The sequence below is a fragment of the Lynx rufus genome, unplaced genomic scaffold, assembly GCF_022079265.1.
Source record: "Lynx rufus isolate CCGP_SWC_20201006 ecotype Redwood Valley unplaced genomic scaffold, mLynRuf1.p SCAF_32, whole genome shotgun sequence".
NCBI classification, from domain to species: Eukaryota; Metazoa; Chordata; class Mammalia; order Carnivora; family Felidae; genus Lynx; species Lynx rufus.
Window position 1 is genome coordinate 3,797,126 of NW_025814848.1, and position 13,739 is coordinate 3,810,864.

Genomic DNA, 13,739 nt, shown 5'->3' on the forward strand with positions numbered 1-13,739 from the left:
GGGGACACCACCACCGAGTCAAGGGTGTAGCCTGCGTTTGCACAAACTCAGTTGTTGCCCGGTGTGCTCAGCCCACTGGTGGAGGGCAGACCTATGAGTCCTGGTCACCTGTTGGTCCCCCCTCCTCCATGGCCTGTTTTCCCCGGGGCTTGTGATGTTCTCTTGGCCAGTGGACTTCAGTGGAGAGCACCCTAATCGTCCCGGAAGTTTTGGTAATGCTGAACCCCCAAAAGAAACCTATGGCTTTTCTCATAGGGGTGGCTCTGTCCCGTGCAGATTTATGCACCTTCTCCCCAGAGCCTGACAGTTTTGTAAACTGAGTCAGAGAACGGCTATCGTCGAGCCGGCTACAGAAGTTCTCGTTCCCACCTGCCACCGTGGCCTCCTTGTCCTCCGCTTACATGACTTCCGAGAACCAGGAAGGTTCCGGAACCTCTTCGGGTTTCTCCGGAGGCTGGCAGGAGGCTGTCCGCTTTGAGCCCGTGGCCCCTCCAGCTGTGTGGGACTCAGCATCCCCGGCAGCCATCCCCACCACGAATTCCTGGGACTCGAACTTGTACTCGTAAGGAAGCAGGCGATTCAGCGTGATGTGCTGGCTTTTCATGCCAAAGCCCCGGCTCTCCTGGTCCTGAATTCCAGCTCTGGTGCTGCTGGCCGTTTGCTGTGGTTTCGCCCGGAGGAAGCTAAATGACTTCGCTGTGGACGGGAATGCTCAGCAGTCCCACCATGAGCCCCACGAGAAGGCAGGTCCTGCACGGGTTCAGGCTCACGGGCGCCGCGTCCGGGTTTGTGGTTGGATGGTGACGGGAGCTGGGAGCGCCGCACGGATGAGCCCAGCCCCCGATTTACTTCTGGCTCCACCGGCTGTCGTCCCACGTGAGCCCCAGTCCCAGGCCGGTCCGCACTTTCTCCCCATTTTGTGTCACACAACAGTGCCCCAGACACCTCGCGACTTGGGGCTGGTTTGAAGACGGGCCATTGTGTCTCTGATGGGAGCCCTTTGGAAGTCTGGCTGGGTCTGTAGGCAGAAGGGTGCTGTGACGTGTCCCCACGCGCCAAAGAGCCGCAGCTGGGAGGCCGGCGTGGACAGGAAAGTGCTGGAAGGCCCCCTGGGCGGCAGCTCCATGACCCAGCCCCGGGAAGGAGTCCCTCGGTCCCCCGCCTCTGCCCGAGTACTTCTAGTCTCAGACCTCATGTGGCAGGTGCATCATTTGATAGGAAGGAGTCCTTTTGTTAGAAAGTTCTCCTTTGAATGAACCGGTATCTGCTGGAACTTCCCTTATTCGGCCGGTCTCCTCATCTGGCCCACTTCCTCGTGTGACACGAACCCTCAGAAAATAGGGGAACTGAGAGGAGGGCTGCTTCTTGCCCGGGATGGCTCGCCCCAACCTGAGGACAGCTGTCGGGCCGTCCCCCCCCGCCACGTTCTCATCTGGGGTGCACACGGGTGCAGTTCTTGTGGCTCCTTACAAAGGGCAGGGTCCCAGGAGCTCAGCCGTCAGGCCGCATCACTCCGAGGACGCGGTGCCCGGCCTGGAAGAGACGACCCCCTTGTGTGGTCAGCGCGGACCCCGCCTGAGGTGGACCGGTGGCCCTGGGGGCCCCGCGTGGTGGCCCAGCACTCCTGTCCTTTGCATTGTGGTTTCACAGGCTCCTGTCAGGAGGCAGACCCGTCTTCCCGGCTCGCGGGTCTGCCTTGGCCATCTGGCTCAGTCGTAGAGCCGCCCAGCTTCCCCGTAGACTTTCGAGCGATAACGAGGGTCAGCGTTGCACGCCACTGAGGTTCTAGGGCTGTTTCTCACGCAGTGTCCTTTTGGCCATAGATCACCGATACCTCCTGCCACCCGTGCCGTCCAGGACTGGATGACCTATCGTAGTGACTCGCGTCAAACCTGCGAGCGACCGCCTTCAACTCGCAGTTTTGACGTCTACCCACGTGGGACTCGTGCCACCCAGTACGGTGGCCGTAGCCACGCACGGCAAGGGCACACTTGGAATGCGCTCCGTTGACCTGACCAAACGCACATCTGATTTTGAAGCCTTCATACAAAAATAAGGAAAAGTACCTCACCGATAAATTTCGTATTGATTACATGTTGAAATGATTACATGTTGGATATATGAATATTTCAAAGATGAATCTCCTCCGTTTCTCTTCACCTTTTTAAATGTTCTACTAGAAAATTAAAAATTACACGTGGGACTCATGTGTCACAACACCATTCAAGATAGTATGTTTCCAGCCTCTGTGTTTATAGTTTTATTTATTCTCTTATTGAAAGAGAGAGAGCACAGGTGGGGGATGGGGGCAGGGGGAGAGAGAAAATCTTTTTTTTTTTTTTTTTTTTCTACTGGGCAAAGAACTTGATTCCCAGGCTTCTTCAGCTTTATTAGCTGCAAAGAATGAATTGTGTCTAAGCAAACACTGAAAAGAGCTGTGATGTCCGAGCGGCTTGGGCTTTAAAAATATTAGCGATCTAGATTTTCTCAGCTCCATGAACACGATTTTGACAAAGCAGTCATGACAAAATGGCAGCCCCCAGTAATTTCTTCACATTTTATCTTCTTCAGAAGTTGACGCAATTCCGTTTGCTTCATTCATTGATGAAGCTTGTGAACATATCCACTTCTTCAATACCAGAGAGGTTGTTTACCCCTAACTTCTTGAAGGAGAACTGAAGATTTTTTATCACCTGTCGTGGCTGTTCTACGAGCCACCTTCTTTCGGCCAGCGGTTCCTTTCCCATCAATGCACACTTGTGCTCGCAGTGCGGCGAGTTTCTCCTGGTTCGTGACAGCGTCTTTCAGTTTTGTGAAGTGCTTTGCCGAAATGAAAACAACTTGTGGAAATCCAGATCTGCAGAACGGGGGTTAAAATGGAGATCTGCAGAGTGAGAGGTGCTCCCCAGCATGCACCAGTGAACTGACACCACGAGAACAGAAACCAGGCATGAGTCAACCAAGATGATGGCACAGGACGCTCCTGAGCCCCCCTCCTCCCACGGCCACACCAAATTTGCAGCCACACACAGAGCAATTCCCTCTGAAAGAGATCCAGACACTGGTGAAGTGACTTCCACACATGAGACATGTGAACAAACACCCACGTCCAGTTGCCTAAGAAAGGCTGAGACACACGTTTACCATAAACTCTGCCCCTGGCCCAGCACCAATCAGGCAGGAACCCCAACTCCTAGCTTCCCCCGAGGGGTAAAGGGTTGGCTTCCCCCACCCAGTACCCAACTCTTAAGGCTCCCGCCAGAGGGGAGGGCCCCTGCAACAACCCGCTCCGAAAGCCACCGGGATGTGTGTCCCTGAGACTCACAAGACTGGGGCAACGGGAGAGGCAATTGTCGATGAGCAAGCAGGTAGGCACCTGGCCGTCCCCCCAAAGTCAGCCCGGAGAAAGCAGGCAAAATTGCCCATGTCCCGGTCTTTCTCCGAAAGCGGGTTATCTGCATACTTTAAAAGTTGGTATCCAGAGGCCACGTTTCTAGTTTAGAAGGCGTCAAGGTGCTGGTGGAAATATTCCCGAGACTGGGCTGCTGGTCGATACCTTTGATCCTCTTGCCCTCCAGTCATAAAACCCAGCCGCCAGTGTCTCCTTGGAAAGTACTTGCACACACGTGTGGCTTCTCAGCTTTGTGGCTGCACCAAGGGACAGAGCCACAGATCACTCGTCCCCAGTGGCCAATGGGGCTTGTGCTTATGCTTCCCAGGGCTGTAGCAAACAAACAGTTCTTTTTTTCTTTCAAAGTGATTTCTTTCTATTTTTTTAAAGTTTCTTTATTTATTTTTGAAAGTGTGAGGGCAGAGAGAGAGAGAGAGAGAGAGAGAGAGAATCCCAAGCAGGCTCTGCACTGTCTGCACAGCCCCTGATGTGGCGCTTGAATTCACAAACTGTGAGACCGTGACCTGAGCTAAAATCAAGAGTCAGATGCCTCACTGACTGAGCCACCTGGGCACCCCAAACAAACAGCTCTTAATGGTCACAGGAACAACATATCCTCATCTGCCCCACGTGCCCCGCCAATGGCTATTCACCCAGGCCCAGAACAGAGGGAGCAGGTAAAAATGCCCATCTCCAAGTTTCTCCCTCGAAGGGACATAACTATTTATTTTCTCAGCTTCTAATCAGCCTGCCGCTAGGTGCTGACTGCAATCCTCCCCTTTGGGTTGATGATGGGTCTCAGCACCCCTCAAGCATGGGAAGCCTCTGAGAACAAAGAAGGAGGCTTGGAAAATCACCAGAGTTTGAGAGACAAGGAACTAGGAGCATGGGCCAGGCTGACTGACGATGTTCATCTACACAAGACTATTCTTGTCAAGTCTAGGAGAGGTGGCCGCTTTGGCCAATGTGTAGAAACCAGAGCAGAGAGTAAAGGAAAAGAAACAGAGAAATACATTCCAAAGAAACGGATAAGATAAATATCCAGAAAAAGATCTTAAACAGAGATAAGTGATTTCCTTGATAGAGATTTCAATATAATGGTTATAAAGATGCTCACAGGGATCAGGAGAACAGTGTACGAATGAAGTGAAAATTTCAACAAAGAGATAGAAAATATTCAAAAGCACCAAATGAAATCACAGAACTGAAACATCATAACTGAACAGAAAAATTCAGTAGAAGTGTTCACAAGCAGACTAGATCAAGTAGAAGAAAGTATCAGCAAGATTGAAGACAGAGCACTGGAACTCAAAGGGGGAAAAAAGAAAAAAAAGTGGAAAATAGTGAAGACAGCTTAAGGCACTTATGGGACAACATCAAATAGACTAATATAGGGGCCTGGGGCCCCGGTAGGGTTATATCAAATATAGTAGTCTCTCAAATAGATTAATATAGGGGCTCAGTAGGTTAAGTGTCTGACTTCGGCTCAGGTCATGATCTCGAGGTTTGTGAGTTCAAGCCCTGTGTCAGGCTCTGTGCTGACAGGTCGGAGCCTGGAGTGTGCTTCAGATTCTGTGTCTCCCTCTCTCTCTGTCCCTTCCCCACTCATGCTCTGTCTCTCTCTCTCTCTCTCTCTCTCTCAAAAATAAATTAAAAAAAATTTTTTTTAATTTACAAAATGGACTAATATATGCATTTTAGTGGTCTCAGAAGGAAAACAGAGAGAAAGGGGCAGAAAGTTTATTCAAGAAAGTAATGGCTGAGAACGTTCCTAAGCTGGGGGGAGACACAGACATCCAGATCCAAGAAGCTAAGACCGTTCCAAAGGTGAATCTAAAGAGACACACTCTGAGACTCATTGTCATTAAATTGTCAAAAGTTAAAGGCAGGGAGAGAATCTTAAAAGTATCAAGAGGAAAGCAACCTGCTATGTATGAGGGGACGCCCATCAGACCATCAAGAGATTTTTCAACAGAAACTTTGTAAGCCAGAAGGAGTGGGATAATGCATTTAGAGCATGGAAAGAAAAATACTGCCAATCAAGAATACTCTACCTGGCAAAGTTGTCCTTCGGAATTGAAAGAGAAATAAAAAGCTTTCCAGACATACAAAATATGTGAGGGTCTTTGGTATATGTTCAGAGTTAGAGTCTTACCAGCTTAAAATAGGTGGTTATGAATATAAGATATTTTATTTAAGCCTCATGGTAACCATAAAACAAAAGCCTATAGAAGATACACAAAGCATAAAGAGCAAGGAATGAGCACACTGCTCCAGAAAGTCCTCAAATCACAAAGGAAGAGAGCAAGAATAGGAGAAAGGAACAAAGGAATACAAACCACCAGAAAACTGTGAACAAAATGGCAACACAAGTCCCTTATCTATTAATGATTACTTTAAGTGTAAATGGACTAAATTTTTCAATCAAAAGACACAGAGTGACTGATTGGATTAAAAAAACCCCAACTAACTATATGTTGCCTACAAGAGACAGAAATAGACTAAAAGTGGAGGGATGTAAAAAGATATTCCATGCAAATGGGAAAAAAAGCAGAGGTAGCTATACTTGTATCAGACAAAGTATACTTTAAGTCAAAGACTGTAATGAGAGACAAAGAAGGTCATTATCTAATGACCAAGGGGTCAAATCAGGAAAAGGATACGTGACAAGTGTAAATGCCTACGCATCCAACATAGCAACACCTACATATATAAAGCAAATGTTAACAGAGCCGAAAGGGGAGATAGCAATACAATAATAGTAGGGTACCTCAGTACCCCACGTTCAACAATGGGTAGAGAATCCAGATAACAATAAAGAAACACTGGACTGCACCACTGTTAGACCAGATAGGCCTACCAGATAACATCCCATCCAACAGCAGCAAGACGCACACTCTTCTTGTGCACATGGAAGGTTCCCCAGGATGGATCATATGTTAGGCCAAAATACATGGTTTATTAAAACAAGTCTTAATGAATTTCAGAAGGTCAAAATCATATCAAGCGTCTTTTCTGACCACAATGGTATGAAACTAGACATCAATGATTATAGTAAGAAAACTGAAGAATTTACAGAAATGTAGAAACAAAACAACATGTCCCTGACCAACCAATGGGTCACAGAAGAAATCAAAAAGTAAATTTGAGACAAATGAAAATGGAAACACAACATATCAGAACTTATGTGGTGCAACAAAAGAAGTTCTAAGAGGGAAGTTTATAGCAATAAACACATACATTAGTAAAAAGAAAGATCTCAAATAAACAACCCACCTTTACACTTCAAGGACCTTTACACCTCAAGGAACTTGAAAAAGCATAAAAAAATAGGCCAAAGTTAGTAGAAGGAAGGAAATAACAAAGAGCAGAGCAGACATAAAATAGAGACTAAAAAGGCAATAGAAAAGATCAATGAAACTAAGTTGTTTTTTGAAACAATAAACAAAATAGGAACCTTTAGCTAGACTCCCCAAGAAAAATCGAGATGACTCAAATAAATAAAATTAGAAATGAGAGAGGAGACATTACAACGGATCCCACAGAAGTACAAAGGACCATAACAACTGCCGTGAACAATTGCACACAAAAAATTTGACAACCTAGAAGAGGATAAATTTCTACAAACATGTGACCTACCAAGACTGACTTGTGAAGAAATAGAAAATCTGAACAGGCCAATTGCTAGTAAGGAGATGGAATCAGTAATCAAAAATCTCCCAACAAACAAAAGTCCAGGGCCAGATGGCTTCACTAGTGAATTCTACCAAACATTTAAAGACAAATTAATACCAATCCTCTCAAATTCTTCTAGAAAACAAAAGATATGGAAACATTTTGAAACTCATTTTATAAGGCCGAAATTATTGCCCTGATGCCAAAGCCAGACAAAGTCATTACAAGAAAAGAAAATTACAGGTCAATTCCCTGATGCACACTGATGCAAAAATCTTCCACAAAATGTTAGCAAACTGAATTCAACAGGACATTAAAAGGATCACACACAATGATCAAGTGGGATTTATTCCAGGAAGGACAGCTCCACATCTGCAAATGAATTAATGTGATCCACCACATTAACAAAAGAAGGATAAAAATCACATCATCATCTCAATAGATGCAGAAAAAGCATGTGACCAAATCCAACAACGTTTCATGATAAAAACTCTCAATGAAGTGTGTATAGAGGGAATATCCCTCAACCTAATAAAGTTCGTATATGATGAACCCACAGCTAACAATATACTCAGGGATGAAACACTGAAAGCCTTATCCCAAAGGTGAGAAGTAAGACAAGTATGCCTGCTCTCACTGCTTTTATTCAAGATAGTGCTGCAAACTGTAGCCAGAGCAATTAGTCAAGAAAAAGAAATGAAAGTCATCCCAATCAGAAGAAAGAAGTAAAACTGTCTCTATTTGCAGAGGACATGATATTATAGAGAGAGAACCCACAACACTGCACCAAAAAAGGAACCAAAATTATTTCAGCAGTGCAGGATACAAAATCAACACACCAAAATCAGTTGCATTTTTATACACCAATAATGAACTATCAGAAAAAGAAATTGAGAAAACAATCCCATTTACAATTGCATCCAAAAGAATAATATTCTTCAGAATAAATTTAACCAAGGAAGTGAAAGATCAGTGACCTGAAAAGTATACGACATTGATGAAAGAAACTGAAGAACACATAAATAAGAGGAAAGCTATTCTGTGCTCATGGATTAGAAGAATTAATACGGTTCAAATATCCACGGTACCCAAAGCCATCTACAGGTTCAATGCTATGCCCATCAAAATCCAATGACATTTTTCACAGAGATAGAGCAAGCAATCCTAAAATGTGTGAAGAACCTCAAAAGACCCCAAGGACCAAAGCAGTCCTGAGACAGAACAAAGCTGAAGACATCACACTTCCTGATTTCAAATTATATTATAAAGCTACAGAAATCATACCAATGTGGTAGTGGCATAAAAACAGACACATAGATCAATGGAGCAGAATACAGAGGCCAGAAGTAAACGCATCCATATATGGTCAACTAATTTGCCACTAAGGAGCCAAGAATCTCCAATGGGGAAAGAACAGTCTTTTCAATAAACACTACTGGGAAAACTGGACAGCCACTTGCAAAAGAATGAGACCGGACCCCTATCTTACTCCCATACCCAACAATCAACTCAAAATGGATTAAACATAAGACCTGAAACCATAAAACTCCTAGAAGAAAACGTAGAGAATAAGCTCCTTGACATCAGTCTCGGTGAGGAGTTTTTGGATATGACACCAAAAAGCAGAGGCAACAAAAGCCATAATAAGCAAGTGGGACCGTATCTCACGAAAACGCTTCTGCACTGTGAGGGAAACCAGCGGCAAAGTGAAAAGGCAAAGTGCTGAACAGAGAAAATATCTGCAAACCGAATATCCGAGAAGGAGTTAATATCTAACATATACAAAGAACTCCTACAACTCAAGAGCCGAAAATCACCCCAAAATAAAGCCAATTGAAAAATGGGCAAAGAACCAAAATAGACATTTTTTCCAAAGAAAATACAAATGGCCAACAGGTAAATGTTCAACGTCACTAATGAATCACCAGGGAAATGCCCACCCAAACCTCAGTGGGTTCCCCTTAACCACACTAGGATGGCTGCTGTCAAAACCAACAAGAAGTTTAGGGGCACCTGGGGGGGCTCAGTTGATTCAGCATCTGACTTTGGCTCCGGTCACGATCTCACGGTTCGTGAGTTCGAGCCTCGCGTCGGGCTCTGTGCTGACAGCTCAGAGCCTGGAGCCTCCTTCCGAGTCCGTGTCTCCCTCTCTCTCTCTGCCCCTCCCCCGCTCATGCTCTGTCTCTCTCTCTCTCTCTCTCTCTCTCTGTCTCAAAAATAAATAAAAACATAAGAAAAAAGACAAGAGGTAACAAACGCTGGCGAGCATGTGGGGCAAAAGGACTGTTGGTGGGAATGTCAGCTGGTGCAGGCAGCCATGGTGGGAGATGGTATGGAGGTTCCTCAAGTAGTTGAAGATAGAACTACCGTGTGATCCAGGAATCCCACCTCTGGGTATATGCCCGAAGGGGATGCAGCTATTGTCTCAAAGAGATGTTTGCACTCTCGTGTTTGCTGCAGCATTCTTCACAACAGCTGAGATGCAGAAACAACCCAAGTGTGTGTTGACTCAAGATAAAGAAAATACGGCGCACATACACCATGGAGCATTGTTTATCCTGAAGCAAGAAAGAAATCCCGTCGTTTGCAGCCACCTGCGTGAACCCGGAGGGCATCGTGCTAAGGGAAACAAGCCAGGCAGAGAAAGACAAACGAGGCGTGGCGTCACTCGTCTGTGGAACCTAAGGCAAGAAAGTTGCACTCGTAGGGACAGCAGAAGAGTGCTTGGCCGGCGCTGGGGGTTCGGGGAAAGTAGGGAGAAGTCGGTTTTCAGAGTACAAATTTTCAGAGCGAGGTCTGGGGATCGAACGTCTAACGTGGTGACCGTAGGTGATGTCACTACCCCGTGCGATCGACATTTGCTCCGAGCGGAACGTCAGTGTTGTCACGCGTTGAATCCCAAGCTGGTCCTGTGAGGCGGTGGGTGCAGTCACTCCACGGGGGGAGTCCTGTCACGTGACACACGCACCGAGCCATCACGCCGCAGGCTTCAAATATCTCGCCATTTTTTGTGCCCACGTAGAGCGAAGACGGTGCTTTCCGACCACGTGCTCAGAGGCCTCCGAGAGTATTCATGAGACAACACGTCCTAAGACACGTCTGGGTGTCGAGGGGCGGCTGGTCCTCCGTGCTTGTTTTCCGTGCTGCTTCTTGGAACTCGGGACATCTGTCGTCTGCAGCTCGGTGGGGGTCCCTCCCCCTGCTCCCATCTCCTCAGGCGTGCGGGACATTGGTCATCGTCACGCTGTGCGTGCTTCCGTTCCCTGGTCCCCGCCAGGCGTCAGAGGCTGCCGGCCTCCGCACAAACCCACTCAGACCGTCAAGGTCCTGCAGAAGTCACTGCTGAAATGCCTCAGTCAGGGTGGACCCCGGAGCCACTTCAGCCCCAGACACAAAAAGTTCTGTTCACGGAGGCAAGCTGAGTTTTTCCCTTAAACAGTGAGAACAGTCTCCTCTCAAGTTTTCGTAAAGCTCAACACCTTCCCTAATACTCTCGATTTGCCTTTTCTCCCATGAAGTATGTTCTCACTTGTAAAGGACACCCAACAGATCTTCTCTAGGTGCCCTCACGCCTGCACCTGTGAGCCCCTGTGCCTCCCGCATGCCTTAGGGTCCCGTGGGCACCTGAGAAGGAGCAGCTGGGGGAGGGGCAGGGTTAGGGTCCTGTGGCACCTGGGCAGGAAGGCTGGGGGACGACTCCCCAGCCTCAAGGCTTTGCGCGTGCTGTTCGCTCAAGCCTGGAACGTTTTCTCCCCACGCTCCCTCTCTGGAAGGTGGCCCATCTTCTCAGCCTCTAGTGCCCCGCTCGGTGTGACCCCCCAGGAGGCTGCCCGGGCCCCCCCCGCCCCGGACACCCCCACTTGCTCTCCAGGAGGCTTTCCTGCCCACCCGGCATCACGCCTTGGATCCGCCACGTGCTCACTTCTCTTACCGTCTTTCCTGCGAGCCCACTGCTCCTTCGGGGCAGGGCCACGCCTGTCCTGGGCGCGCAGCCCAAGGGCGCCCAGAGCTCTCGGGCACTGCCCCCCGCCTGCCACCTGTGTGTCACGCTCGGCCCCCGAGTTCCGGATTCAGCTGTCAGTTCTGCTAACTCTTCCTTCAAAACCTTCTCCTACATTTCGGTTTTCCTCTTTCGTCCCCCCCCGGGTCCTGTGCCGTCCCCCACCCTGGGTTCTCCAGCGGGGGCCCCGCGAGGAGGGCTGACCGCTGGCCACACTCGGATCGACAGAAGCTGATTCGGACGGCATTGTGTTTACTTGCGGGGGCGCCCGGAGATGAGTCCCCCGAAGGCTGGTTGGAGCGCGGGCCTGGACACCGTCGGGGAAGGGCCAGAGCTTCTGGGCGGGGGGAGGCGGGCTGTGGGGGGACGGCCAGGAAAGTAGGGTGAGGAGGGCCGCGAGTCAGGTTTGCCGTGCGGAGTTAAGCCTGTGCCTGCTTCGCCGGGGGAACTGGTGAGGCCCCCGCTTCCCGGGCTGGGGCAGGGGGACGTGCCCCTTTCCCCACGAGAACGTGTGCCAAGCTTTAGAACTTGTTCCCACATCTGCTGGTTCTCAGGGGGCTTTCGTCCAAAACAATCTGTACGCCAGAGAGGCAGATTTTGGGGTGGCGTGTCCCTTGCCCTCGCTGTGTCCAGACTGCTGCGGTGGTTTACTTAACTCGTCCGCCTGCCTCTGTTTCCTCCAGCTGACCGGGCATCCCGCCTCCAGCACACGGACCATGCTGTAGAGCAGTGTTCAACCTGCTCACCGGTGCATGACCCTCAGGGGCTCTGAGGGCCTCTGGCTGTAAGGGTCAGGCGGCTCTCACTGCCTCGGACCGACCTGATCTTGCTTCTGCCTGCAGACCCCGGCGGGTACCGACGGGCCGTCCGGCGTGACTGACCATGTGGGCTGTTCTCACGTGTGCGGAATTATTCTCGTAGGACCACGACCCCCCGAGCGTATTTGGACGCGGCATAAAACCCGTTGAGCGTTCCTCTTTGAAGCGTTGCCCGACGGTGTATGCGGTGGGACTGTCTCCTGTCTCTAGTCCTCCCCGTCCCCCCCGACCCCAGGCCTCCTTGCTGCTGACCAAGGATCCTGAGGCTTTACTATTTTTACACCCCGAAGTGAGTTTTCTTACACGGGCGAGCGCGACGTCCCACACGGCAAATTCGGGCTTGAAAAAGCCGAGTCAGAGCCTCTTTATTCCTGTCTCCTCTCCAGGACGAAGCGTGCTGATCCCGCCTCCCCACCCCCCAGACGCCCGGGTGTCCTCCCCTCGTTCCTTTGTCCCAGCCGTCCTTCCCCGCGATGTCCCGATGCCCACGCTCTCCTGCCTGCGTCCTTCAGGAGACAGCGCAGGGGTCTGGCCGCCGACCTCACCTCCTTGAGAGCCCGTTTCCTGCCGCTCCTCAGGACCGTCCCCGGGTGTCTGTGCCCCGGATCGAACCCCCAGGGAGGCTGTGGTTGCGTTTTCTTATCTTTTGTCCCCGTATCAGCTAGCCGCGGGCCGTCCGAACACACACAGAAAACTTAAATCGAGCCTCAAGTGAGGTGCGGTTGGCTTTTTCTGCTATACCGTGGACGAGCTGTCCCTAGACGGGTGGCCCGGGGCTCCCTGCCCCCCACTGTCCCCTCTCCCCAGGGTGGGCCCTCTGCGCACACGCTCAAATGCCGCGGACGCCTCCCGGCCAGGCCCTTGTGACGTTGCCGCGCTAGATGCTGCCAGGCTGCTCTGCAGACCCAGGCCTCTGTCCCAGGGGCCCGCGTGTGCAGGCAAAACGCCCACCAGGGTGGGAGACAGGGCCACGGTCTGGGGGGGAATCGGTCTCTAGGACAGCACTCTCCCTCACCGCCATCACGGGGACCTCTGTCACGCGTTGTGACTCGCCCGCGGGGCCACACGTTGGTCCACAGACAGAACAAACTCCCGGAAAGTTTCGGCGGCTTGGGCCGAGGCTCTGGCTGGCTCGCATGAGATGCCCTCCTCCGACGGTCTTCCTTGAGCCCCGTGGGGCCGTGTCGTCTCTGCGTTTCCTACGGAAGATGCAGTTTTAAGCAGTTCAACGATCGGAGAGTGTGCGTGTGAGCGGTCAGAGGCTGGTGGCTTCGGGAGGCGGGGCCCCTAGCGGAGAGCTGCGCCCCGCAAAGGCGGCGGGACGGCCTCGGTGCTCAGCGCCTGTCACCCCGGGGCCGTGGAGAGAAGAGGAAGCCGGCCTGGGTGGGGGGGACGGCATCGAAAGCCCGTGTGGTGCAGGCGGCCCGCCGTCGCCGGGACAACCAACCCCGCAGGGTTTGTTTGGTTACAGCCGTGACCCTCCAGGAAGTGAATGAGGGACTTGGGGACAAAATAAGAAACAAACGCCTTTGTGAACAAGAGGAATAGGCTCTTTCCGGGCTGCTTAGGGTACGTGGCCAGTGACTTTTACTGGCAACAGCTGAAAAGACCAGTCACGGACAGAAGTCATTTCTGTCTCTCGTATGTCCAAGGGAATGTCCTAGAAACCAAACTAAGGTCGTGGTCCGGGAAGATACCCGGATTCTCGAGAGTAAACGAGGAGCGGAAGTGTGGACTCGGAAAGTCCTAACGAATCCTGAGGTCCCGATAAACGTTAACCCAAAGGATCACATTCTAGCATGAATCAGACTCTCGGTACGTACTGACCAAGTGAAAGAACTCTATTTGAGGAAAG